At 48.4% G+C, this 26,450-nt stretch overlaps 1 protein-coding gene across 1 annotated transcript in view; it reads right to left on the reverse strand.

Annotated features, from left to right (window-relative positions):
* Positions 1 to 26,450, reverse strand: part of LOC116900931 (low-density lipoprotein receptor class A domain-containing protein 3-like) — a 141,527-nt gene that overhangs the window by 72,486 nt on the left and 42,591 nt on the right. The gene's annotated exons all lie outside the window — the stretch shown is intronic.

The raw sequence follows: 26,450 nt of genomic DNA on the forward strand, positions 1-26,450 counted from the left end.
AAGCCAAGACGAAACCCATACTCAGGCCTGCTAACCCCCAGGAGACTACTCTGATCACTACACTATCCAAGAGTTACCGGAGGTTAAAACCAAGTCCCAAGATTCAGGTTCAAGTCCACTGAACAATCATAAAATGCCAAGAGCCTTACCCAACACGGCCCTTAGGCAGAAAATTAAACAGAGGCCTGATGATAACAGGTAAGGAAGGTGCAGAACTCATCCACCTTGGACCTTGGGGGCAGATTTTCCAGGAAGCCAAGATCTGATGGGTCAGATAGCACTGAGCCAGGGTAATCAAAGGCTGGGAGATAAGTAGGCACCAAGAAGTAAAATGATCTTTGAGGAAAAGGAAAAAAGACCAATCAGCCATCACACTGCGGCTCTGACTCCCAATGAGTCATTCAGCAAACATTTATTGGGCATTTCTGACCAGACATTTGAGCTATAAAGAAAAGACATAAAGCCAGGGCTTCCCCCTCCAGGCTGAAAACAGACACATGCACACTAGACTTTATGACACTGTGGTGATAGGAGGGTAGCCTTCTGGAACTGCCTAGGGCTAACAAGCTAGCAAGACTCACCATCTTCTCTCACAAGCTCTGAAAAAGGAAATAGCCCAAGATTAGTGCTCCTAACCTCCATATATCCCCTCTCACACCACTTTGCATTTATTTATTATTTATTTATTTACACCTAGAATACTCCTCACTGCTCTGAATCACCTATTAAATTTAAATTGCCCTTCACCTGCTAGCATCAGACACCTCTGTTGCCTTCCTTCTGAGGAGTTTTACCCAGCTCTCCATGCACAGAGGAGCATGGGTTTTTTGTTTGTTTGTTTGGTTGGCTGGTTGGTTGGTTGGTTGGTGTTTGTTTTGGTTTTTGGAGACAGGGACTATGTATCCCTGGCTGGCGAGAAAATCAGTATGTAGACCAGGTTGTCCTTGAACCTGAAGATCCACTTGCCTTTGCCTCCCAAGTGCTGGGATTAAAGATGTATACTACCGTCACCCTGTGGTAAAGATAGTTTGGAAGTGATATTAAAAATACGTTTATAACTGGAGTAAGCAAGCAAGGACCAGTGGGAACGGACACAGACATGGGTTAGCAGTTCCAGACAAGCCCTCATGCTGTGGATACCCCCTGGGAGACCCTCTGCTACCCGACAATCAATTAGCAACAAGCATACATGTTGCCTTTTAGAAATGAGATTTCCTAGTCCATTCCAAAAGGGAAGCCAGGACAAAAGGTGTCACTTCCCCATGGTATCACAAGCCTTCTCCCTTGCCCACTCAGTCAGCCCTGCGCGTGCCCAATCCCTATCTCCATCTCAGCAGCCAGGATTCTAGTCCCAGCAGCCACACCCCACGGGAATGGCCACCAGCGACAACTTCCAACTCAGCCTCTGGCCTCAGCTTATTCCTCCACATCCTAGTCTGTCTTCTGGCCAGAGGAATCTTCCTTACCATGACATTTTCTTACTTTAAAAAGCCAGTGAATGGGGAGCTAGAGAGCTGGCTCAGTTGGTAAAGTATTTTCCATAAGGATTTGAATTCCATCCCCAGAATTCACATTAAAAAAAAAAAAAAGTCAGTGAGTGGCACTTGATTCTAAGGAAGTGAAGTGAAGACAGGTCGATCCTGAGGCCTCCTGACAAGCCAACCAAGCCTACTTGGCAAGTTCCGAGCCAATGAAGGACCCTGACCTCCAAAACTGAAATGGACAGAACTTGAGAGGTATCAGCAATGAGTGTCTTAGCGTTGGCCTTCACCCTGACATTAGGTACACACATGCATCTAGGCCCTTAGATGCACACAAACACATGTATATTCATCCATGAACACAGACCCCGGAATACAAACACCCACACAGGCACACATGCACACACACAGGCACTGTTGAGCTCCCTGCTGTTTTTATTCTCAATTCAAGACAACCGAGGGTCCAAGAAAGAAGTAGCATTTTCAGTGGAGACTGAGACAAACCAAGGGCCTGCAGAGCAGGAGAACAGGACCTGATGTGGGGAGGCACAGCCCAGAAGGAGCAGAAATAGAGAGTGTGCCATTCTGACCTGTAGGAGCTGCAAACCCACTGTGCTACAGTTTCTCCCACCCTGCCACCCAAGCCATTGGATTCACCATTCTGGTGAGCACAGACTCAACATAGGACTTCCCCTGAGGGCAGCTCCACCAGTCACCACTAACCCTGAGAAAGCAGTAACTTTATTATCTCCAGGGAGAGATCTGGACGCCCATGGGGAGGGATCCAGACAGCAGTCATATGCTGGATTCTAGCCAGACACTACATGCTCAGCCCGGAACCTCCACGCCCCCACCCTCTGCCCCCATACACACTCCAGCTGTTGGAGAACAACTGCTCAGAGTCACCAGCCAGCAGGGAATTCCTCTGGGCTGCGGAATGCAGAGCTGTCACCGGGGTTTGTTTGGAAATCACTTAGACTCCCTTTTTCGCTTTTGTAGAGCTAACTCCTCGAAGACAAACCCCCAGAAAAGTTGCTACAACTGTGAAATCGTGTTCTGATAAACCGATTTCTGGAACTAGAAACTTGGTCAGATTAGATTCCGAAGACTGCTCCGGGCATCAGGAAGGTTTGGCGACACAGGGACGTGGTGAGTGGCTGGTGGGTTCAGAGACTACGCATCCCATCCTTTAAATCCATTACACAGAAGCCACCTGCCAGTCCCAGGACTTCCTGCCTGGTGACTATGACAGGCACATGCTGTCCTATCCTGAGTCCCCTTAAGCACATAAGGGGCAGCCTACCCAGTGCCTTAGGAAAGTGACATCACCAAACTTCTTAGGTGCTACCTAAGAAGACACCAACCAAAGAGAAGATCCTCCTGCTGAGTGTCTTTCTAATCCCCTCGGCCAGCCCAGCTACCTCTCCGGTTATCTCATGTTCCCTCTTCAACCAGCAGTCTACACAGGGAAGAACTGTGTGGGAATGGAAGCCAGGGCCTGGAGACATTTTCTCACGGTTACTAGGGGTAAGGTGTTACTGCCATTTAACATGTAAAGGCCAGGGATGTGACGGGACTTTGCATGGAAGGGGCTGGCTAGGGGTGCAACTCTCACAGTTAGATGTACTGTGCTACATTTCTCCCAATCTGCTACCCACTGACACGCCACAACCCAGAACCACCTGGCCTGACAGATCAATAGAGCTGAGGCAGGGAACACCTGCTTCTCAGCAGGGCTCGTTCCCTCCAGTTGCTTCTCTCTGCAGAGCGAGCTTTTCAAGGCAGCTGGTGGCGTCTCTCTGCCCTTCGGTGACTCTGAATTCTTGCCACCCAATGTAAAGAGCCCTCTCTCTTTAGAGGTGTGACCCTGCCTCTGAAGCCCCCACAACTTCCTTCTTTAGAACCAGTGTCTTGATCACACGAATGTCATCCCTGTCCCCAGGCTTCTAGACATGCGGCAAGCTGACCCAGCAGTCTTAAGGCCATCTTCTCCCTGGTGTTTGGGGCTGTGTTGGATCTCTCCAAAACTTTATGCTGTAGGCCTGTTAGTATCTCGTAATGGGGCGTATTTGTCTTCAGAGAGGTAGTACATTAAAATGAGGCGTTAGAGCAGAGCCTAATTCAACATGGCTGGTATCCTCACTGGAAAAGAAAATTAGGGCTCATGCGAGCTCATGTGCAGAGAGAGAGAGAGAGACAGGCAGAGAGAGAGAGAGAGAGAGAGAGAGAGAGAGAGAGAGAGAGAGAGAGGCTAAGATGGTGGGGGGAGGGAATGAAGATACAGAGAGAAGGCAGCCATCAGTACATCACAGTCAGGACTGAAAAGGAACCAATCCAGCTGACAGCTCCATCTCAGATCTCCCTGATTGTGAGACAAGCAATCTCTGACATTCAAGCCACAGTTATACTGGAAATCTAATCCACTACACTATCTTCCTCTTACTCACTCTTCAACTCCAGCATAAGTCATCAAATCTGAGAACCTATCCCAGGCACCCGACCTGAAGCTGGTCCTTCTGTTAATCTCTCTGGACCCCTCCTGTGCTTCCCTTAATCCCAGCCTGTGTTCAGGCTCTGTTCTCCTCGGCTTTGCATCCCAGGCATCTACCATTCCCAGCTCTCCCATCAGTATCCCTGACAACTGTAAGAAGACCAGGCATGGCATTAGGATCTTAGTCGCTATCCCTGAACTGCCCCATCACCCTTACCCCATTTCTCTAGGACATGGGTGGGACCTGCGCAAACATAGTTAAACTAAGGAACACAGGGAACCTGGACCTGAACAAGTGGATCGCTATCCGGTCCGCTAGAAAGGTTAGAAACCTTTTAACCCTAACAGCCATGCGTTCTAATGGCAGCAATATTTCTCCCGTCTCGGTGTCTTGGAACATATTTAAATAAAGGCATGACCAGCATTAGCAAGAGTTGGCTTTCTCCTCCTCTCTTCTCTTTTTTCATTAAGCCAAGGAATCAAAAGCAGTTGCATGCTTCCACCGCAGAGCATCACTTAACTGAAAATAACCGTACCATCTGTGCACGAATGGAAAAGTAAAAGCCAAGCCCTTCCTTGTCAGGCAGAAGACAGCAGCCTGTTGCTAAAGCTTCTTCCAGAGCCCCTGGCCCACAACTCCTATTTGATGTAGGGAACAAAACAAGGACAACGAGAAACTCCGGCCGGGGCTACGCTCTGCTGCAATCATCCAGAACATGAAGCCAGTGACACAGATGTTTCCAGCTGAGAAATGGGAATTTCATCCTGACAGCTGGTGTCCTCTGGCAGTTCTCCTTGCTCTCCATTCAGCCTCCCTCCTTCCCTAGCAGCACCCGTCACGCTGCAGTCTGAATGGACATCTGCAAACAATCAGTAGGCTCCATGTTCCGATTCCTGCCCAGTGGCCTTTCATTCTCGTGCTTCGCTTCCTGACAGTCTAGATCTGTGGGACGAGATGCACAAGCTCATCTGGGCAGCACACATGCAACTAACTCAGCATTCAGGCTTGCAGAGCTCACACAGACCTTCCTTCCCTCCCACTGCTCCGCGCTCTCCTCCATGACTCATTTCTTGAGACGCACAGGCATACCTGCACGGCCACACACACACACTCACCTCCAGCAGGTTCCCCACCTGAGGAGCTCTTCTCCGGTGACTTGTTTATAAGTATACCTAGAACATGTCTGAAGAGCCTTTCCACTCTGGACTGTTTCCATGTGGTGTGAGCATTAAACAGAACCTCGGACATCTGTCCTGTGTATTTTTCCAAAAGCCATTTGGTCCTCATCATGCAAATATCTTCCTGTTCAAGCTTGGAACTGGAAGCATCTGGCTGTCACCAAGAAGGCAGCAGTCACACAGGATGTCTGGGTCTGGCCTGGCTCCAAGCACCTGAGCTTAGCCAGGCCCTCCAGGCCTTGCTAATCTATACTCCCTCTGCCCCATGAGCTCATTCCACTAGTGCTGCCTCTGTTTACCCATCTTATGGAGGAGGATCAACCTGACCTATTGCTGAGAAAGCTTAACATGACCCCACCCTTCAGCTGATCCTTTATATCCACAGATAAAATATAAACACGACACCTGATGCTGAAAGAAAATCGTATGTCAATCACGACTCCGTTTCCCTCAGCAAGAGTTAAGGACACTAGGCTGGTGGTGGAGCCCAGTTAGCGTCTCGTCTGCCCGGCATCTGCCCATCACACAGCCTCACGGCTTGTCTCTCCCAGGAAGTGTTCCAAGATGATGGATGCTTTGTTCCTTCTTATAAAACAAGCAGGGAAGAAAGCCAGTGGCCAATATTCAGGAAGCAAGGGAAGGTCAGGAGGAGGTGTAGGAACTCCCAGTTTCCCTAAGGACGAAGCTCTGTAAATCAGTCTTCTCTGGACCTCTGCCCTCTTGGACTGAAGCTACTGCTCATATTTTTACAATGAAAGAAAATTATATGTTAATCATATGCCGTTTCCCTCGGCAGGAGTTAAGGATGGAGGACACTAGGCTGGTGGTGGAACCCAGTTAGTTCCTGTTTCAGGGAGCTACTGAGCCCTGGGATGAGGTTTCATGTCCACAATCCGGGACCCCTACAGCTCCTCATAATGCAATCCACAGGCTGGACCCTGAGCCACACCAGAGCCTTGGCTTGCCCCTCCTCTGGCTCTGGTAAGTGCCTGAGATGCCAGTTACTACTGGCTTTTCTCTGCAGAAGACCTACTACCTCCAAAGCACTTGGCTGTGGCAGGAGTTTAAGAGCCTTCTTTTTAAAAGGTCTTAGAAGAATCCCCTGCTCATTTTATAGACGAAGGAGTAGACTGAAGACAAGACTCATCCAAGGTCATACAGCTAGAAAGGGTCAGATAGTTAACACTTCAGTCCTGCAGCCAGGAATCTGGCTAAAGTTATTAGACAGGTGCCTCTCTAAAACAGAGAACAGTAGCTCATAAATTTTCCACTGATGGAATTTTTTAGAATCTGCAAAATCATTAAGAGTAATTTTCTGTATTCCAGGTCTACCATAGAGAAGAGTGGGTTTCTTTCTAGGGTAGGGGGTAATGAACTTCTTGTGTAACGGAAAGTCAACGTTTATAATGGTCTGCCTTTTGCATCTTTCTAATGATTTAAGCCTGTGGATCAGGAAGCGTCAGACAGCAGGTAATGGGCATGTGCGACCACTTACCAACCTGCACCTGTGCCATCTGTCCACTCCATCACATTACCTCACGAGAAAGAGGCTGCTACTTACCTAACGGTTCCCCGGCCCCAGAGAACCTCAACTCTTCTGCTGCCCTGTGTCTGAACAACAGTCAAGTGCCAGGCATCCGTAGACACCCCGCAAATGGCTGCTGACCACAGTACGGGGACAGAAGAACCTGCTGACTCCTATAGACATTTATTTCTAGCTCTGACATAAATTCATCTGAACTGCCTTGAACTTCAATTTTGCTTTGCCATACATAATACAGTGGATCAATGATGTTGGACCTGCAGAATGAAGCTTTTCCAAATTCCCAGGAAGAGAGGCACAGAGTAGAAGAGCTTGAACCCATTTCCAATTGTTCTCTTTTCCTGCTTACCCAAGTCCTCACCAAGGGTGGGCTGCACAGAGGATACAAGAGCCCGGGGCAATGTGCCCGCCCCCAAGGGCAGTGTGCCCCGCCCCCAACCTTTTGCTTAGCCAGCTTTCAGCAGCAGCAACAGAAAGAAGGAGGGGATCAATGAAGCTGAGCTGAAGGTCAGGAGAGGGGGCAGTTCTGACCACCTTCATCAGGCTTGTGATAAGCGAGGCTTATGATAAAGCTAATCACCCCTTCGCTCAGGCTCAGAAGCAGACGGAGGTCAAGAGGAAGGACTGTGCTTCAGCCCTTAGTTTATCCCCATGCACCCAGAGATCGGGTGCAGCCACCTCTACAGTCTCTGAGATCCATCCCACAGCAGACTATCTGTTCACACTACTCCTCCCCCTGCACCCTCCCAAGCCGCAGGCAAGGCTGGGACATAACAATGCCAGCCAGGGAATGAGCCAGAAAAGCAAAATGACCTTCATTCTGGCCCCAAAGCACATCTTGATGATGAAGGATTTCTCAACTAAGACTCAAAACAAGCACAGGCCAGAAAGGAAAAGGCAGTTGAATACAAGTGCATTAGAATGTGAAGTTCCAGGTCACTGGGTAAATTCTATAAACATGCTTCAGATACCCCATCCACTGGGAGGAGATACGAAGTGTGGATATGTAGAATTTTCTTGCAAAACTGCCTGAGAGAACACAAAAGATGGGGTGATGGGGGCAGGGCTAGACAAAGTGTCCACAGCAGTGCTCCTACTGGGTGCTGATTAACTGTAATCACAGAGTGACTAATGGAACATGGACGATCCCAGCCACAACCATCAGGCTTGCGGACAATCTAGAGCCTGGCACTCTCGAGTGGCAAGAAGTGGAACACCAGGAACCCAGGCGTGCGGATTCTGAAGAGCGCCCAGTGGCAACTGGCAAGATCCTAGATGGTCCCCCTAGGCTGCAGACAAGTATGACAGGGAACCAACCAGGTGACACAAGAGACACCAAACTCCAGCTAGGGAGATAGCTAATGAGTACAACCCGATGACCTGAGTCCAATCCCTGGAAACTACATTTACATATAAACAAACAAACAAACAAACAAACAAACGGGATAAAAGCCAGATGCAGTGATTGCCACGAACAGAATAGGCTGGAAGCTCACACAGGTAGCAGAGAACACAAGGAACCCTCGATTAAACTGAGGCGGAAGGGCAGCATCTACTCCAAAATAGATGTTCATCACACATGTGCTTGTTCAAGCTCTCTCTCTCTCTCTCTCTCTCTCTCTCTCTCTCTCTCACACACACACACACACACACACACACACACACACAACACTAGATGCTCATCAGAGGGAGAACAGAGAAAAGCACACGCCCTTTCCACAGGGCACAGGTGCCCAGGGCTTTCGTAGAATGAACTGGGGTGAAGTGAATTTGCATCGATAAATCAGAGAAACTTAACAGGAAGTGAAATAGCAAACTGCAGAACACTGCCCATACTAAGCCAGAAAGGGGCACTTTTAGGGGACAAGGGTGGGAAGGATAACTACCCTGGTCAAGGTCATGGTCACCTCTGGCAGGCAGGGTCGGGGCACAGGTGGACTTCCAGAGCAAGCTGTTTTTCTTAAAACAATCTGAAACAAGGGGAGTGGCAGAACCCAGGGGAGCGGGTGGTAAGCAAATGGCTTGCTAGTCGGTTTTTCTTGGTAACTTTCTGTGTGCTTTACATTTCCTGAATAAAATTAATTATTAAGAATGAAGGCTACACTAATATTTGAGAAAACCTACACAAGATGAATTGTACCTCTGCTGATGATACTCTACACTTCAAAACCCCCTCAACTGGAAAGGAATGCAAGATGAGAGGGACAAGTGTCACTGGAGGGGACAGCGCAAATGTGAGGACGCCCATCTCGGCTTTGCTCTGTTATGAATTCTTTTCATTTTCTGAAAGGCAGCAACAGTTGCGGGGTAAAAGCCAATCCTGGAGGGAAAGCTAAGTGTATCCCACCAGACAGATTTACCCACCCACACATTAAGCCATGGCATTCCAAAGGCAAAATTAACCAAGCCTAGCCGTCATGTCAGAGGCTTTCAATCTGAGCGGCCTAAGTCAACACAGTCTTTCTTAGACTCCTTTGCCTCCCCATCCCTCAGCTCAGGTGAAAGAGGCCAGGGGGGTGGTAGGGCAACAGAAGCTGCCACCTGCTAAATAGAGTGGCTTTTGCCACTACGGAGCACTGAAAAGGTGGCCTGGGAGGAGGGGCAGCAAGGAGACGTCTGCCTTCATGCCTTGCCCTCCAGCCCCATCCCCCAGCCCCAGCCCCAGCCCCCCTTCCCCACCCCCAGCTCCCCTTCCCCACCCCCAGTTCCCCTTCCCCATCCCCAGCCCCCCTCCCCCCTGCCCTTTCTACTCTAGGAACCACCAGACTCAAGTTTAAAGATATATCTTAGTATAGATAGCTATGTGAGTTCAGACAAGTGAATTACCTTCTCTGAGCCTCAATAATGCACCTCTCTGGCAGGATGCTAGATGGGTAAACAGAACATAAGCAGACAATCAAGAATGCACAACAGCAGGTGTCGCGTTTGTTACCCCTTTCCTGCAGTTCATTCTCACTCTCCCCATGCTCATCTAGACACTCAGGAGTTTCCTAAGAGACCAAGAGCCCTCTGGCTTGGGAGATGGCTCCATAGGCAAAGAGCGTTCAGTGAAGACATGAGGACCAAAGTTCAACTTTTAAGAACCCATATAATATGCATATGTAATTTCAGTGTTCCCACAGCAAGATGGGAGGCAGAAGCAGGAGAATCTCTGGGAGCTAAAAGGCCAGCTAGCCTCGTTAAGCAGAAGTAAAATATTCCCAGCCATCTCGAGCCAAACTACAACATGACAATTGTTCCAAAGAGTCTGCGATTGCTTCTCCATACCAAGCCTTGGTTTCCCCATGTATAAAGCCAGGCACTGGAAGACCATGTCTGAGCCATGTCTACCCTTACTGCATTCCCTCTTTGTTTCTGTGGATGTGTATCCAACACTGGGAGAACGCACACCATCTCCTTATCCCAGATGTATTATTTAGTATTTAAAAGTAACTTCAGAATCCTTCCTCCTATCTAACACAGAGCAACTGAGAACCAGCCTGCTGAAATGCAGGCTGACACTGACCAAAAACAACAGGTTCCCACCTAGTCCTGGCCTCCGCTGTCAGGGATGACAGGTCCTATGTATCCCTGCAGGCAGAGACAATATATCCAGAGGGCCACAGGTCAGACCTGCCTCCCATTCCCTACTGGTCCAAGGGCCTCTCTAGTTCCCCCCTTCCATCAAGTCTCAGTAAATGAACAATTGTTTGGCTTATCACCGCCTATTAGGAGAGGAACTCTGCCACGGGGAGAAGAAAAAGGCCACCCTGTCACGGCCAAGCGAGGGTAGAATGCCTATTAACCAATGTGTCTTCTTAAATATTCTTAAGTAGCTTAATCCATTCAGCCAGTCCATCCTGCTTCTACAGTCTGCTCACGGGCGGGCAGGCACCCTCCCTTCCCACTGAGCTGACAACGGGCCCTCCATCATGAGGAATTAACTGAGCGAATGCTGTTGGGACATTCTGAGAGCGGTAAGGGCTAAGCAGTACTTACTGTGGGAGTCCTCAAGGACTGCAGCTCTCAGAGCAATTTACCTGTACAAGAGATATGTCAGACCGGATGAATCAGGGAGCTGAACCCCTCGGAGGAGCCTGTTTGGGCTTTTCAGACTGGAAGGTGGGTTACAGCCACCCTGAAAACAGTGTTTAAAGTTAAGGCTGCAGGAAAGTCTGTAACCCCACCGAGAGCTTGAGCTAGAGAGCAGCCTGGGTTCCACAGTGAGCCTTATCTTAAAAGAGAGGGTGGAGAGGGGGAGGGGAGGAGGGGGAGGGAGGGGGAAGGAAAGAAGGGTGGAGGGAAGGAGGGAGGGAGGGAAAGAGAAGGAGGGAGGAAGGAGGGGGGGAGGGAAGGGGAGGGAAGGAGGGAGGGAAGTCAAAAGGAAAGAAAACTAAGAGTACAGAGTTCTTTACCTCCTAGACACATGAATGCCCACAAGCCCTAAACACCAATACCATTCCATCCAATCTCAGGGAACTGCTTTGACACCAAGCCTCAGTCTACCCATTTACAAAAGGGAAACAGACCAAAACTTGAACCTAACAAGCTCGTCGAGTAATAAAGGAAACAATTAAACTTGCAGGTTTTCATCCATTTTATGACAACACACAGATAGAGGCCATAAGATTAACCACTGCTCACTTCTTAAAGGTATTATTATTCACTATTAAAGAGTTATATTCTATAACAACTAGGTGTCATGTAGATACATAATATGTCATTTCCCAAGGCACACCGCTATAATGTAGCTACATGATTAGTAATTAGAAGACGGGTGATCTGAACTGCACAAGGCTTCACCCCACACTGAATACAATAGAATCATTCTAGGTGAGATGAGAGAGCGGGAGAAGCGAGCTGTTCATTAAGAAATGATTTTTCAATAAATTCAATAGCATGCCCCACTGTGTAGCTCCTGGTCTCTGGCTACTGCATTGATCTCTGCTAATGGGGACAGTTCAGAATGAAGGTGCTGGCAAGAAGTCAAAAGGCTTGGTGAACACTGAGCCCATGATTCACTTCCAAGAAGAATGCCATCCTACAGGTCCCTCTCTCTGGTCCCCAGCATTAGCTGGTTTTGGCCCTCAACCATCCTCACAGCGACTGAGCCTAACCCTTATTGTATCGCTCTTGAGGCAGAGTCTCACCACATGGCCCAAGATGGCTTCAAACCTCAATCCTCCTGCCTCTCAGCAGGCATGCAGATGTGAGTCACATGCCTGCTTGATCTATGTGCAAAGTTCTGCTGCACTGGGTCACCGGGATCAGCCCTTCCTTCTAGGGTTACACCACTAGCCCCCAATATACCTCCTGTTCCAAAGACTCCCTCATACGCCTTTGGAAGCAGCTTCCTCCACCCACCCCTCAACAGTTTCGGGGTTCTCCTTCCTCTGGCACAATCCACAGATGGCTTCCCTGAATAAGCCACCATGCCCTCTCTTGGGTTTGACCTTCAAGGCTAAACCCCAATTTGGTACCTCAATCTCTGGCTAAGTCGTTCTCCTGACAACTGCATCCTGTACCCAAGCTTCACGGTTCCATCCCTTAGCACCAAACATATTTCCTTCCCAGCATCTGTTTACCATATCTAAAAAGAACCCTAGTTTTCTCTAAGGTTGCTCCTTCCACCCAACCTCAAGGGGTCAGCTGGTGGCGTCTCTACATCCTTTCTCTCTGCCCTTGCCTCCCACGGCCCTAGAACAAACCCTCCCTCATTACCTGCAATCTCCCAGCATTTTCCTGCCTGTTCTGGTTTGAACCCTAGAACAAGCCTCACCACTTCACCCAAGGTTTGCAACAGTCCCATAGTCCCATCCCCTGAAGGGTAGGGTTGGGAGACTCCGGGGTCAGTGCAGGATCTCCTTGTGTGTTGCAGGTGGCCCACCTCTCCAAAGACTCCCTCCCTCGTCTCCCAGGCCAGTTTGCACACCCGCCCAGTCCTCCCAAGTTAAGCGAGCCTCTGCCACTTCACATACCATAATGTTCTGTTGTTCAGCTGCCCCCTCAGTACCACAAGCAGCCTCAATACAACAGAAAGGCCTGTGTCCTAATGTAACCCTGGGCCCAGACTGAAAACATAAAGGAGTTGAGGGTGGGGGAGAGGGACAGATGAGTGTGAGGGTGGGTGGGTGAAAATACCGCCAGTTGCTTCCGTGCACTATATTATAAAAAGCACGCCACCAAACATCTTGTGGAGTATTCCCACAGCTTAGGCCGATTTCCACATTTGTACGTAGTTTAACATTTATGGAACTCAAAAAAAATCCTTCATGCTTAGATATTATAATAACTTGATCCGAACTTGCTTACTAAGAAAAAAAATCATATTATTATTCTATCTCCTGAGAAGTTCATGGATCCTGAGATTTTCTACAAAACAGGCTCCACCTTGGGATTAGCTGAAGTGCAAGCTAATAATTCTTCAAGGCTCAAAGTCAAAGATCAGAGGCAGCCCAACATTAGCAGGTGAGAGCTTGCCTCCAGAGCTCCTGGCACAAAGACAGAGAGAATGATATGGGCTGTCAGTATTACCTGACACCGATATCCGAGAGCAAATTCAACCTTCTGGGAACGCCCATCCCCACAAAGCCAGCTCACAAGTAAGGTCAGCTCCTCGTGCTTGGGAGACAAGCCAGGCCCACACATGTCCAAGCAATGACACAACCCTGAGAGACAGCCCTGTGTTTCCATGAGCCTTGGATTGTGACAACCCCTCAGCTAAGTCTACAGGCCCATCCATAGAGAGGCCAATCCCCTGTTGCCATGGGAAATCCCCAACCATAGCACCCTATCCTTGGCCTCTATTTGTTTCTCTCTGTATCTAGGGAGTAGTGACAGCTGCAGCCCAGTGGCATTTGGGGTTGGGACTATTATCCAGAGCAAACCAGCAAGCTTGCACTACTGAAGGTGATGAGGGTGGCCTGGCAGAAATGAAGGTGTGGAATCGAGAGCTGGCCTTTGTCATCAAATGCTATAGACTGGGTTCCCAGCATCCCTTGCATCCACTTAACTAGGAAGGAGCTCATGCTGTTTTCTCAGTACAGAAGGTGGCAGCTGTTCACAAGCTCTGGACGTGACAAGTACTGGCTCCATGGGAACTTGCCAAGAGAGTTAAGGGAGCAGGATGACATGACGGAAGCCAACAGAACCAGGAAGCACATTGACGCAGAGCCACGTGCAGCCTGAGTACTTCTCCCCACCTCCTTCCTCCAGTCAGCGTGCCACGATGCTAACCACATGAAGGACCACGGTTTTTAAGGGACTGGGTCTTACTGCCCCCTCTCAGTAATCAGCTCCAGCAGGCTCCCGCCCCAGCCTGGCACAGCTCACTTCCCACCTCACATCACGATCCACTCCGTGCTTCAAGCTGATAATGCATTTACAGAGCTGGGACTCTGCAGCCAAAAGGAAAAATTTCACCTAATTAAATAAAAACAAAGCAGAAAACCAAAGCCTTCAACTAGTGCCAGAAATAAGGGCAACTTGATCTTTTATAGAACTTTCAAGGCAGGAATGCCAACGATTTTTTTTTTCTAAAGGCATCTTTTAAAAACAGTCTTCCGTGTCTCTAGTCCCTTAAAGCATCAATAATCAAACTGCAAATGAACCAGAAGAAAATGCGTAAGGGGAATGAGTGACGAAAGCACTGATGGGAGACGACTTACAGCAAATGAGAAGGCAGAGGCCTGGGGAGGTTGCTCAGTGGCAGTGTGCTGGCCAGGTAAGTGTGAGGACCCAGTCTGGGTCCCCAGAACCTAGGTAAGCTCCACAGGGACACAAGGCCTTCCTGCAACTCCCATCTCAGAAAGCAGAGACAAGGGGGTCTCCAGAGCAAGCTGGCTTGCAAGACTCGCCATAACGGGCTGGAGAGACGGCTCAGCGGTTAAGAGCACTGACTGCTCTTCCAGAGGTCCTGAGTTCAATTCCCGGCACCCACATGGTGGCTCACAACCATCTGTAATGGGATCCAATGCCCGGTGTGTCTAATGACAGTACAATGTACTCACACACATGAAATAAATAAATCTTAAAAAAAAAAAAGACTCACCATAACAGAGAGTTCTGTGTTTCACCGAGAGACTCAACTTCAATATACAGCAGAGGAGCAGTGAGGATAATTCCTGACATTAACCTTGGGCCTCTACTTGTATGTGTACATGTGCACACACATGCACACAAGCACCCACACACACATGGGCAAGGTGGAGCCAGGAGAACAAAGAACCACACTCTCACATAACAGCTAAACAGAGCCACGTAAAAATGTCACTCTTTAAACAAAGTAATGATCTGTATACCCAAGGATCAACATGGGTGTGAGGAACCTGGTTTCCGTATACTCTCGCTGGGAATAGGACTGGTCAAGCTTCCTGGGCCACAAGACAAATGAACAGGATCCAACAGCATCCACGAAGTTTGTCTCCCTCCCCTTCCAACACCTAGACATCTCTCCCTGGGGACACATTTGTGTAGACAGAAACATGTGGAAGATGGTGTTTGCTTCTTTTTTCTCACAGCATTATCTGTGAAAATCAAAACTTGTTTCTTTACCAAGATAAGGGTGATGAATAGTCAATCACAACCAGTACTAACACGGAACGGCCTTTAGAAAGAACCTGGAAATCTGAACACATCGATGTGGGACAATGTCTATAACAGGGTCAGAGAGGAGAAAGCAATTTGCAAGACAGTATGTTTAGCACAGGCCCAGTTTGGTAGTGTCTAAAAATGTGTTTTAGCTCAGATGTAGCTTGACTGACACTTAGAACATCAAGATCTAGAACAATGACTGTGGAGACGTCCCTGAGGGCCTTGGGATGTGCGAAGATCCTCCTCAGGCATCCAGCTTTCAAAAGTGATTCCTTAGCTCATCAACATAGGAAAGATGTCTGGAGGACAAATAAGAGCGACCAAGATGGTCAAGAGGAGGCAGAACATAGTGGTTCATAGCAAAGCTAGGCAAGGGTGTTGAGACACAAAGTCAAAGGGAAAAGGTCACCCAATTTATCAAATTACAGATATTAAATATTAAAATATTAAAAGAACAACAACAACAAAAAACCCTAAACAATTCTTAAAATCCGAGAAACTTAGGAAGTTGGAAGAAGTGATTTGCCATCGCTCCAGAATTCACAATCCTGATACTGACTTACCCTACCAAGGGAAAAGTAGGGAATTGTTTGAGGGAAGCTATGGGTGGATCTTCCTTAGTCAGGCATGAAAGGGAGAGCTCATGAATCCCTGTTGGCCTTAGGTGCCCCAACCCCTTGCCAGCTCCACCCCTAACAAGAGCCCCACCCCTTGGTGCCTGAGGTAAGGCTCAGCCAGCAGAGGTGAGGCAGTGAGAAGGGAGCACAGGAACTGTGAGTCTGATTAAAGCTTATAAATTTAATCTGTCCTGTGTGGGGAATGCAGAATGTCTCTCCAAGCCTTCCTGGCACTCTGTGTAAGCCCACAATTATAGCCTGCTCTGGACTCCTGTTTCCAGGGTACTGGGTCTTCCAGGTGGCCTCAGGCCATGATTCCTGCTGGAAGACAGAAGAGCTCATTCAAGGGCGCCTGAAGCAAGGGTGCCAGAGACTGGAGCCTAAGGCTGCTGAGGTGTGTGCTTGCCAAGATGGGTTGTCCTCGAAACCCAAATGGGGGGACGGTCATCCCACAATGGTCCTTTTGGAGATGGGGGTGGAGATAAGAGCCTTCTAACTCAGAGTGAAAAGAGATATTCTTGCCCACTCAGCAGCAGAAAAAAATGATCTGTGGTGTTGGAAGTTGGAACAGTCATAGGGTGCAAGCATGGTATGGGGCTCCCTGGGGTGTCTGAGCCCTGGCCACCGGGCGTGTTTACTTTTTGAAAATGTACAGAGCTCTGCAACTGTGCACAGCCAATGTAGGCCACGTTTCTAAAACAATATTTACTTGAGAAGAAATAAATAAATAAAGGAACACATTGACCAGCACAGCTGACTCTCAGAGAAGGTCTCCGTCACTCCCAGTTGACAGCCTCCTTCCTTACATCTACAGCCTGAACCACTAACAGTCCACAGTCCAAGTCACACCATGTCACATGCCACAGCTCATGATGTGTGGTGCTGGTGGGAATGGGCAGCCCGTAGAGAGGAATGGCACGTCCAGGATTTATTTTTAATCGATTTGCTCATTTTTCCTAACACTCAAAGCAGTCTGACTCTGAACACCAAAACAGCATCAGCCACACCCTGATAAACCCCAAGCATGCCGACGTCTCAAGCCTGGCTCAAGGCCCCAATTCCACTAAAGCAAACTGAACCAAACTGCAGAGGACATTCAGAAAGGTCGAGGGTGGGTGTGTCCATTTCATTCCAAAGGAATCCAAGTCACAGGTGGGGATGCCACTCTTAGAGGTGAGCTCCATCTCCAGTTACAGCCGAGCTCAGTGCTCAAGCCCTTTTAGGGTGATGCTTGGTTATTCTAAATCTTACAGAGACTACATTGAACTTTTCCATGGGATAAATTTGGAAGTTCTCCTGTTACATAAAGATTTTTGTTGTTGTTGTCTTTGGCAAACACGCATACGCCAAAAGAAAAAAGAAAAAGCGAGGTTTATAGAGAACTACACAGAAAAGCAGCCTGGGATAGTTTACAGTCAATGAACCCACAGATTGGGCAAACGATCCCTGATTCTGCCTGAGGCCCAGTCAGAAGTCTAATAGGGCTCTGCTCATTCTCTCTTGTCACAAAATCTCCTACAAAAAGGCAATGTCAAGCTGCCACTGCTGCCCAGAGGCTCAACGAAAGAAGCTTCAACTGGAGGCAGCTGAGCCCAGCTAGGCAGCCAGGCTTCCAGATCAATGGCACCTGTGTCAAAGGAGGGAAGCGATGAAGAAGGCTAGCCATGCAAAAGAGCCGTGTGACACCCTAAAGATACCACTCGCTTCCCCAACCTCTGCTGCTCTGGACACAACAGAGGCCATCACTGATTTGCCGTGATGATGTCACAGCAGCCCGTTAAAGTCACAATGGGTGTGTAACACTACTCCTCATTAATCAGCAGAGAAGCCCCTGTCCTTACCCTAAGGGATGGATTCCAGAAGCCCTAGAAAGGAGTTGTAACCACAGACAGTAACAAACCCTAACACAAGCCCTGCAGTACCACAGCAGCATGTCCAGTAACCCCGAGGTGCTGTGGCACACGTCTTTAATCCAGCCTGTGGGAAGCAGAAGTGGACAGAGCTCTAAGAGATCAAAGCCAGGCTAGCCTAACATAGAAAGTTCCAGGCCAGCAATGGCCACATAATGAGGCCCTGTGTGAAACAAACATAAAACCCAGAAGGCTGGCTGCTGCGGTATGAGCAGGCAGATAGGACTCTCGGCATGGATCCTGCTGGAAATTAGACATGATAGTCTACGTTGGATTTCAAACTGGGCACAGCTCGGGAGGGGCACACGCAGAGGACTTCCTATCACCTTCTGAATTGTCTAGAAGATTCTCAGTTGCTGTGAACTCTCTCCCCAGGTATTGTCTCAACCAAGGGAGACTGCTGCTCACCCCACCAGTGCGTAGAGCAGCTTTGTCCCAGGCTATCACGTCCCCCTTGAACCAATTCATCTGTCCCCACAAATCATGTATCAATTCCCTAAAATTCCCTGTGCCCCAGAGAAGGGTCTTCGCTGCCTACTATATGTTAGACAGTTGATATCTACTAAGGCAGGATGGATTTCATCATGCTATGCAAAATAACGTGGCACTCAGACTCAAGAACTGTTTTGCTTCAGGAATTTTCTGTGTGACTTTCTCAGACTTCAGTTGACTGTAGGTAGCAGAAAGTAAATTTGTGGATAAAAAGGGAACTGGTCCATAGACCTCCCTCTCTCTCCCTCTCTCCCTCTGTCTCCACCCTTTCCCCCTTTCACATCAGCTTCTATGTCCCCACAAAACAAACAGCCTCTGTTCAAATTTCAGCCCAGAGCCACTCAATCTCCACCCACCGCCCCCACCCTAGTAAAAATCCCAACCTCGGTAAACACGGAAAGGCCACTCAAAGCTCAGCTTCCTCCAGCAGGGAGGTGGCAAGGTGTGGGTAGGAAAAGCACCTCAGACCACACTCCTCCAGCCCGAATCCCAGGGCACAGTCCAGTCCAGCAGCAAGACTCGGGTCTGCCAAGCACACCAGGAGAGCCTTAAGGGAGAAGGTGCCAGCGACAGGCTTTTCAACTGTCTTCAATGAAGGTGTGATGCCCCACCCCCACCCCACCTTGGCCACTCTCTCCTGGAATGCCCCTCTCTACTAGACTACTCCAAACTGTGGGGCAAGCCTTCAGGCTACACCATCAGTCCTTCAGCTACTCCTGAACAGAAGGAAAAGGGGAATAGAGTTTGTAAAACATCACAGGAAGGCAGACATCCCACATCTCATAGCTGCTCCCATTAATGAGCTGCTGAGAGGCACGAGGCCTGTTTACCAGGAAGGAGTACAGAACAATTTGCTTTCACCAAACTTCCACTACGAATCAGGCCACTACTATAAGGACAAGATAAGAAAACTGGGAAACATTGAGAAAATTCTACTCTTCAGAATTTCTTCCACAAATAAATAAGAACAATGTTTTTCTCTTCAATAAGACCTGGCATAATCATCTTTGGGTAAGATGATTTATACATTAATTTATACATAATGGATTTTCTCTTTTTTTTTAATTTTTCAAAACTAGCCAGTAACTTCAGAGCCACGGTGGAAAGTTAGAATGCAAACATTGCCTGAGCTCCCCCTCCTGTGCCTGCAAGCACCGGGGCTTTGTTTTCTTTCTAATTTTTTTCAACCCAGCTTTTGCTTTGTTTTTAGCTTCAAGATCCCCAGAGGTCCGCATCCTGAAGTGAAGACGTATCGCTAAGGGTTGCTAACCTATAACAACTTTAGAACAGAGACCGAAAGCAATCTAGGTTGACTAATTAAAATCAATAGTAAGGACCATGTTCAAGGGCACCGCTAACAAACGGGCATTATTAAACATTTCTAATTAAAAACGACTGTGCATAATGCCCAAGTTCTTGTGCCACAGCTAGGTAGGCAGGCTGGCTGTGATACCTTACAGTAATAAGGACGCCAGGGATACGCCATCACTCAAGGTTCCACAGGAAGCACACGGATGGGACCAGCCTCTTGAGGCACCGTGGGTGACCCTCTACGTCACTGGCTCTGTTTTAGAGTACATATTCATTCAATGAACTCACTCATCACGCCTACCAAGGGATTTTCTGGAAACCTAGTGCCCTGGAGGCTTCAGGGAACCCAGGAGAAGGCACAAGGAAAACCTGACCAGAAGAGTCCCAAGCGTTCGTGAGCATCGGAAGGCCTGAATGAAAAAAGAAGCGGGAAGTATCGGAATGACTAAGGAGGAGACATTTATTCCAGGGGGCCTGGCACGGAATGCTTCGTGCAGTAGTTTGCAACCCACCTGGCTTTGTAGGTTGGGTAAAACAGACATCTTATTCCGGAGGAACAACTGAGGGAAGCAGAGACGTGACAGCAAATGGCTGAATGGCCCTGAGGAGGGCAAGCAGCCTGGGGACACCAAATGGTGTAGCCTGGCTCGGCTGTCCCACGGAGAGACTCAGAAGTACACTGAAGAAAGCTACTAAAAACTGTTCGCCATCTACCTGAGAATCACAGAGCTGGGCCTTTCTTTAATCACCCCAACATAAACTTCTCGTCTAACAAGAAATATTATGAAAGGCTGGTCAAACTTAAAAATAAACGAATATATTTAGTCTCCCTCAGTATTTATTGAAGGCAGAGACAACAGTCATCAATCTTGGCCTTTGGGACTCAGCAGATGGCATTCTTGGCCCCGGACCCACTTTCCCAGTTGTGTTCTGCTCAGACTAGTGCTGCCCTGTCTGCTTCGCTTCGGCACCGCTGAAGGGGCAAGCAATCCCAAGTGCCACCAGTGGTTCAAGGGGCTCCCCCAAGCTTCAGAGTTTAACAGCCAGAGCCGAATGCCAGCACTAGAGTGGAAGACATCCTCTCCCCTCCTGTGCAGAGAAGGTGCAAGGCTGAGCACGCTGCTCGAGCGAGCTTCAGAGCAGTTTCCTCAGAACTCTTAGAGCCCAGAAGACGACACGAAACAAGGGGCAGAATTGGGTTTAGTAAGCAGCTTCGTACGCAAAGCTGAGGAACTCCTGACAGGGACTACTGGAAAATAAGTGGTTGGGTCTTAAGACAAAGAAAATAATCTTTTTGAACACTATGTTTCCTTGTGTTCTTTTCTACAATAATAATCCCTGGTGGTGGTGGTGGAACTCTTGATAAGGCAAAGTGACCTGTAGCATTTTTGGCATGGATTGGATGTCTCAAACTTTTTTTTTAAATCAATTATAGAACAGTGTTTGCTTATCAGCTGCACTAGCCCGATTTATGAGACATAGCGTGGGTGACGGTGAGAGTGGACAGGCCCATTCATGCCTAAGGAGTTTGATTTCATTTAATGCCACTCAACATAAACCTTTGGAAAGGGTCACTCCTCCCTCCATCCGTGTGTGTGTGTGTGTGTGTGTGTGTGTGTGTGTGTGTGTGTGTGTGTGTGTGTGTGTGTGTGTGTGTGTGTGTGTGTGTGTGTGTGTGTGTGTGTGTGTGTGTGTTTGCCAGTACACATCCATGTGAAGGCCAGAGGTAGTATAGGGCCTGATATCTTCCTAGGTTGCTCTCTCTTCATTTTACTTTTGAGACAGAGTTCCTCCCTGAACTTGGCACACACAGTACAGCTAGTCTGGCAGGCCTGCAAGCCCCCAATGTCCACATATCTCCCCCTACCCTACTGTTGCTCCTACTTGTCTGGTGGATGTAGACTCAGACCCTGGTGGGTCTGTTTGTGTTGTTTTCCTAAGTTTTCTTCTCAGACAGTGGGGGGTGGGGGGTAGATAATAGCCAGTGTTTCACCCACTGAAGGAAAAAGGAAGCTAAGAGTACATCCAATTCAAGAAAACAGAAACACTGTATATATTATTTTCATAACCAAAATTTCGAGAGAAGGCTCTAATCTCCACTGGGGTAACACCACTATTGACATGTGTCTTGGTTTTGTTGTTGTTGTTGTCCTAAGTAAGTCCTCAGAGGAAATCCAAGCCCAAGCTGGAAAACCCATAAGGAAAGCGGGGCAGTCCTGCTCCCTCAGACTGCACAGCTTCCTGCAGCAGAGCAGCAAACAGGAACGCAGTCACTGTCTGAAAAACAAAGACCTCGGTTCTCTTAAATATGTGTTTAATATTCAGTCCGTTAAACATAGGCCTTTCCCAGTTGCCATCACCAGCCCATAAACATTTAGTAGGGGAGATGCAGACACACATGCACAGAGAAAATACCCCTTCTTCCCCAAGCCTCAGCTAACCATGGACTTGGACACGAATCCGAAAAGACACATTCACAACAGGAGCATTTGAGGCTGCACTCGATCATCCCCTGGGAGAAAGGCTCCCCCGACCCAGATTCCAAAGCCTTCCTTATATTCCCCCCTCTAGAGAAGCATCCCCAGCATCTTAGAAAACCCTGAGGTAAGGATGGCCGAGACTTTTACATGCCACTCCCATCAACAGCCTGGTGGGGCTCGAATCCATGTTTCCCAGCCTCAAATGGATTTTCAAAGAAACCAGGACTCCTGGTTTGTTTACCCATTCCACTCCTGGTTGATGTAGCCAAGGTGTGTTTGTAATTAATGAATATGCTGTCTTCCGCAAATGTAAACGGCATTCCTGAAAAGAACCATTTACTGCGTGTCCTCTGGGTGCCAGGCACCTTTACAGACACCTCATACTCATAACCAGTCCAATCCAGATAGCATTACTTCCATTTCACACGTGAGAGAAAGACACAAGGTCAATAAAGTAGTCAACCTAAGGTTATTTACACGAAGCTGAACCTTCAGCGCCGGGGCTAACCAGACCTAACCTCAAGTCATCTTCCACGGGATTCTTGTGTCGGGCAACCCCAACCAGTCCATCCCCACCTATGTTTTGTTTGCGCTTTTGTTTTGAAACAGGGTCTCTCGATGTAACCCTGTGTAGCCTGGAACTCGAAACCCTCTTGCCTCAGCCTCTTGAACAGGTAAGAACTGCCATGACCTAGCTCACAACTTCTTCCCAGTACCCGGCAGAACCAGAGGGCCACACTTAAGCCTGCAATGATTCTTCCACAGGAGTCTCCAACCAAGAAAGTTCACAAGGACGCTGCAGAACTCCCTGGTCTGTAGGTGCTGTGAACTGACTTCCAGCTTTAAAAACTAACAGGCCTCTCCCCAAAGCCAGTGATGAGGACCGATGCAGCTCATAAAATATTCCACTAAACCATTTCTGTTCAATTAACTCCATGTGTTTCTTTCCCGGAGGCTGTCTGTGGGGAGACAAGGTACAAACCCTTTCTCAAGCCGAAGGTCCCTTTATACTCAGGAAAGCTTCAGGACCCATGCCTTCTAGTCTTCCCTTCCTCCTTCTAGTCTTCTCTTCCTCGACCTCATCAGCTCTCAACTCTGCACAAAGGAAACAAGATTAACCAGCCTTCCTACCACAGGGCCATCTCAGATGGGCCCCAGGGAGCCACTTCTCATTTACTTAAGTGATTGAAATCTCCTCTCTCCCAGTTACTCAACCCTGCAACACCAGCCAGCAGATATAATTGAAGCAGGTAAGTTCCTCTCACTGCTCACTGCTCTACAGATTCAGTGCCAGCGAATGTTGCAAATTACAGGGTATAAATTTAGCAGGGTGGGTCTTGACACACATTCCTGCAAATTACATGTTCCCGCACTAGTAGAAAGTGCGTTAATTACTTTGGGTGTATGCACGACTTCCATTTACTCAGGGGCTTTCTGGAGAGCATCAAGCAACTTGGAGTAATCTACAAAGATTAAAGCATAAATAAATAATGCCTGCTGAGTGGGTGGGTCTTCCCAGAGCTCTTGGAATTAGAATTGTTAACTTTCTCTCCACGGACTGGAAGAGTTGGAGAAGCCCACTGTGTGTGGCTGAAGACAGAATGACCTAAATCAAGTCCTGTTGTGGGATGGGTACAGCATTCAACTAGGGGTGGCAGAAACATAAGAAACTTCTTTCCTGCTGAGCTGAAAGATTTGCTTCCTACACAGGAATGGGGTGTTGCCAGCTGGGGCAAAGCAGAAGTGAGAACGGGCTGACTGGGATCAGGGGAGATTTAACCCAACAGCCTAGCTCTGTCCACATGCTGGGTGCTAGGCTAAGTACACAGTACACAGGCTTCACCAATATCTTCACGTGATTCCACCTCATGAGGAAGGAAGGAAACAGCGCCAAGCTCACCCAGGAGGAAACAAAAGCTAAATAACTCACCCAAGACCATATAACCTGAGAACCATGAAAGCCAGGTTCTGTGTGGCAAGCAGCATCAAGTATCCAGAGGGGAGGCTGGCCCCAGATGCCCCCAGAGGTAGGAGGGGCAGGAAACACCAGGGCATTCAGCAGCTCACCGTGTCTGTTCTGGGCACACAGCTGAGGACCGTCACCAAGGATACCCACTTAACATGCAGAACAACTCTGGAGGCATCTTATAGCCCTGGTCGTACCCATCGGGAAACCACAGTGAGAAGAGTCAGCTTCCTCCAACCAGAGAATAGCAGGTCCAACGCATTATCCCATTTACACATGCCTCCAAAGCTCTCAGCTCTTCTCCCTAATCTGCGAGTTCCCGCTATGTGATTTAGGGGGAAATAAAAGGATTAAACAAAACCAACTGCCGGGGTCAGATGGGAATTACCAAGGGAGTGAATTATCAGATCCCTGCCTCCTATTTGTAGCAGGATGGGGAGAGAGAAGGCCATTACTGGGTCTCGTCTAGAGTGGACACGGGGAGTGTTTAAATTGCGTTTCCATTTCACTCTCTACTTTGTTGGAATTATCACTATCAATAGCTGTGATGTAATAACCATAACCAGGGGTCCTACCCTCCGTAGCCAAAGGGAAACTATAGGATGATACATTTCAGGAGCATGACCCCAGAAAATAGGGACAATGACACTGAGGACAAGCCATTTTCTCCAAGAAGCAGTATGTGGCAAGAATCTCTGAAATATGACCAACGCATTCACATGTTCATACTCTCCTGCCTCCTCCTTCTCCCTTTCTCCTCTCCTTCCCACCCCTCCCACCTCTCCCCTCCTTCCTCTCTCCTCTTCCTCCCTCTCCCTTCCATCTTCCCTTTTCTTTCTTCCTTCCCTTTGAATCTCTCCCCCTACCTCTTTGCCCTCTTCTGTCCCCTCTCTTCCTCTCCAACCTACCCCCCCACCTTTTGGAAGACCCACCCCCCTGTGAATGAAGGAGCCTGGACTTCAGCAGGAAATCGAAGCCGAGCTGGCACAGGTGGCATGGAAGGAGCAGAAACCGATCCCTACTGCCATAGCAACCTGCATGCTGCCCACTCCAACAGAAACAAGGAGTCAGAAGCGCAGCTGACCATCCCAGAAGGGGATTCACACCTAGGAGACACCACATACACCAGCCCAGTCCACTCAGACAGGGCGAGGCTATTCAGAATGATCGGTCACCAGTAGGTGACCCTCTCGGTACATCAGATACTGATAGGGTATTTCCTCTTTGTAATCATAATTTGATGGATTAATTACACTTGGAATTCTTGAGCACTTGGGGTTACGACCTCAATCCTGACTTCAGGAAATTGCACATTCTTTGTCTTCATTGGAATTGGGTATGGTTTTACCTAAGGAAAACGTGATGGTCAGCCAACAGAGCAGCACAAAACAGAGCAACCCTGTGGAGGGTTGCTCCACAGCAGAAAACTAATAAATGAAGCTGGTACTGTTGTAAGGCAAGTCATCCTTAATAAATCTGTGGCGTGCCTACAAACTGTGACACAAGTGCCACCTTACTACTTATGTGGTCCCTAACTCTGATCTACTAGAAAGTTGGAAACAGTGGGTTAGATGAGCTCTCGGGGGCTCTGGCCAGGATGAGAATCAATTTGAAGCAGTTTGTCTATCTATCTTTTTTCTTTCTGTCATATTTTAAATTTACTTAGTGTGTGTGTGTGTGTGTGTGTGTGTGTGTGTGTGTGTGTGTGTGTGTGTACATGATACAGGTGCTTGTGCACATGGAAGTTAAAGGACAATCTCTAGAGTTGTATCTCAAAAAAAGTGTCACCTGCCTTGTTGGCCTGTGGCTCACTCATTAAGCTACCTGGCCAGTGAGTCCTAGGGATCTGTCTGTCTGTCTGTACATCCTTGCACTAGGAGTTACCATGTCTGGCTTTTTACATGGATTCTTGAAATCAAACTGTAATTCTTTTGCTTACAGGGCAAGTCCTTTAACAAAGGAGCATCTCTCTGGGGCCTATTCATCTGAATTTCTGACCTTTCAATACATTCTCTGTTCTGTCCTAAAGCAGGGAAGATAGCAATGGGCTCCTCCCCAGTGCGGAGCCACAAGAGAGGCTGATAAAGATCCAATGAGACCCTAGAGAGAGAGGAAAAACACCCAGTGGAGATCATGCGGGCCACAGGGACTTCTAAAAGATCTCCTGTGTCCCTCTTGGGGTGGGACAGCAACAGCCACAGAATCATGGAGTAGTGACTCCCCTTCAGACACCGAAAGGACCACACAGATAGATGCACAGGAAGAGACGGCAGAAACAGTGCTCCCAGGACTCCGGTCCGGGCTGAGCGTGTGTCTGTTCAGAGCCACTTGGGGCAGAAATGGATGTAGCTTCTGCAATCCCTTTGACTCTGAAGAAATGCCTGAAGTGCCCACTAGCTAGAGTTACAA

The sequence above is a fragment of the Rattus rattus genome, chromosome 5 (genome assembly GCF_011064425.1).
Source record: "Rattus rattus isolate New Zealand chromosome 5, Rrattus_CSIRO_v1, whole genome shotgun sequence".
Lineage (NCBI taxonomy): Eukaryota > Metazoa > Chordata > Mammalia > Rodentia > Muridae > Rattus > Rattus rattus.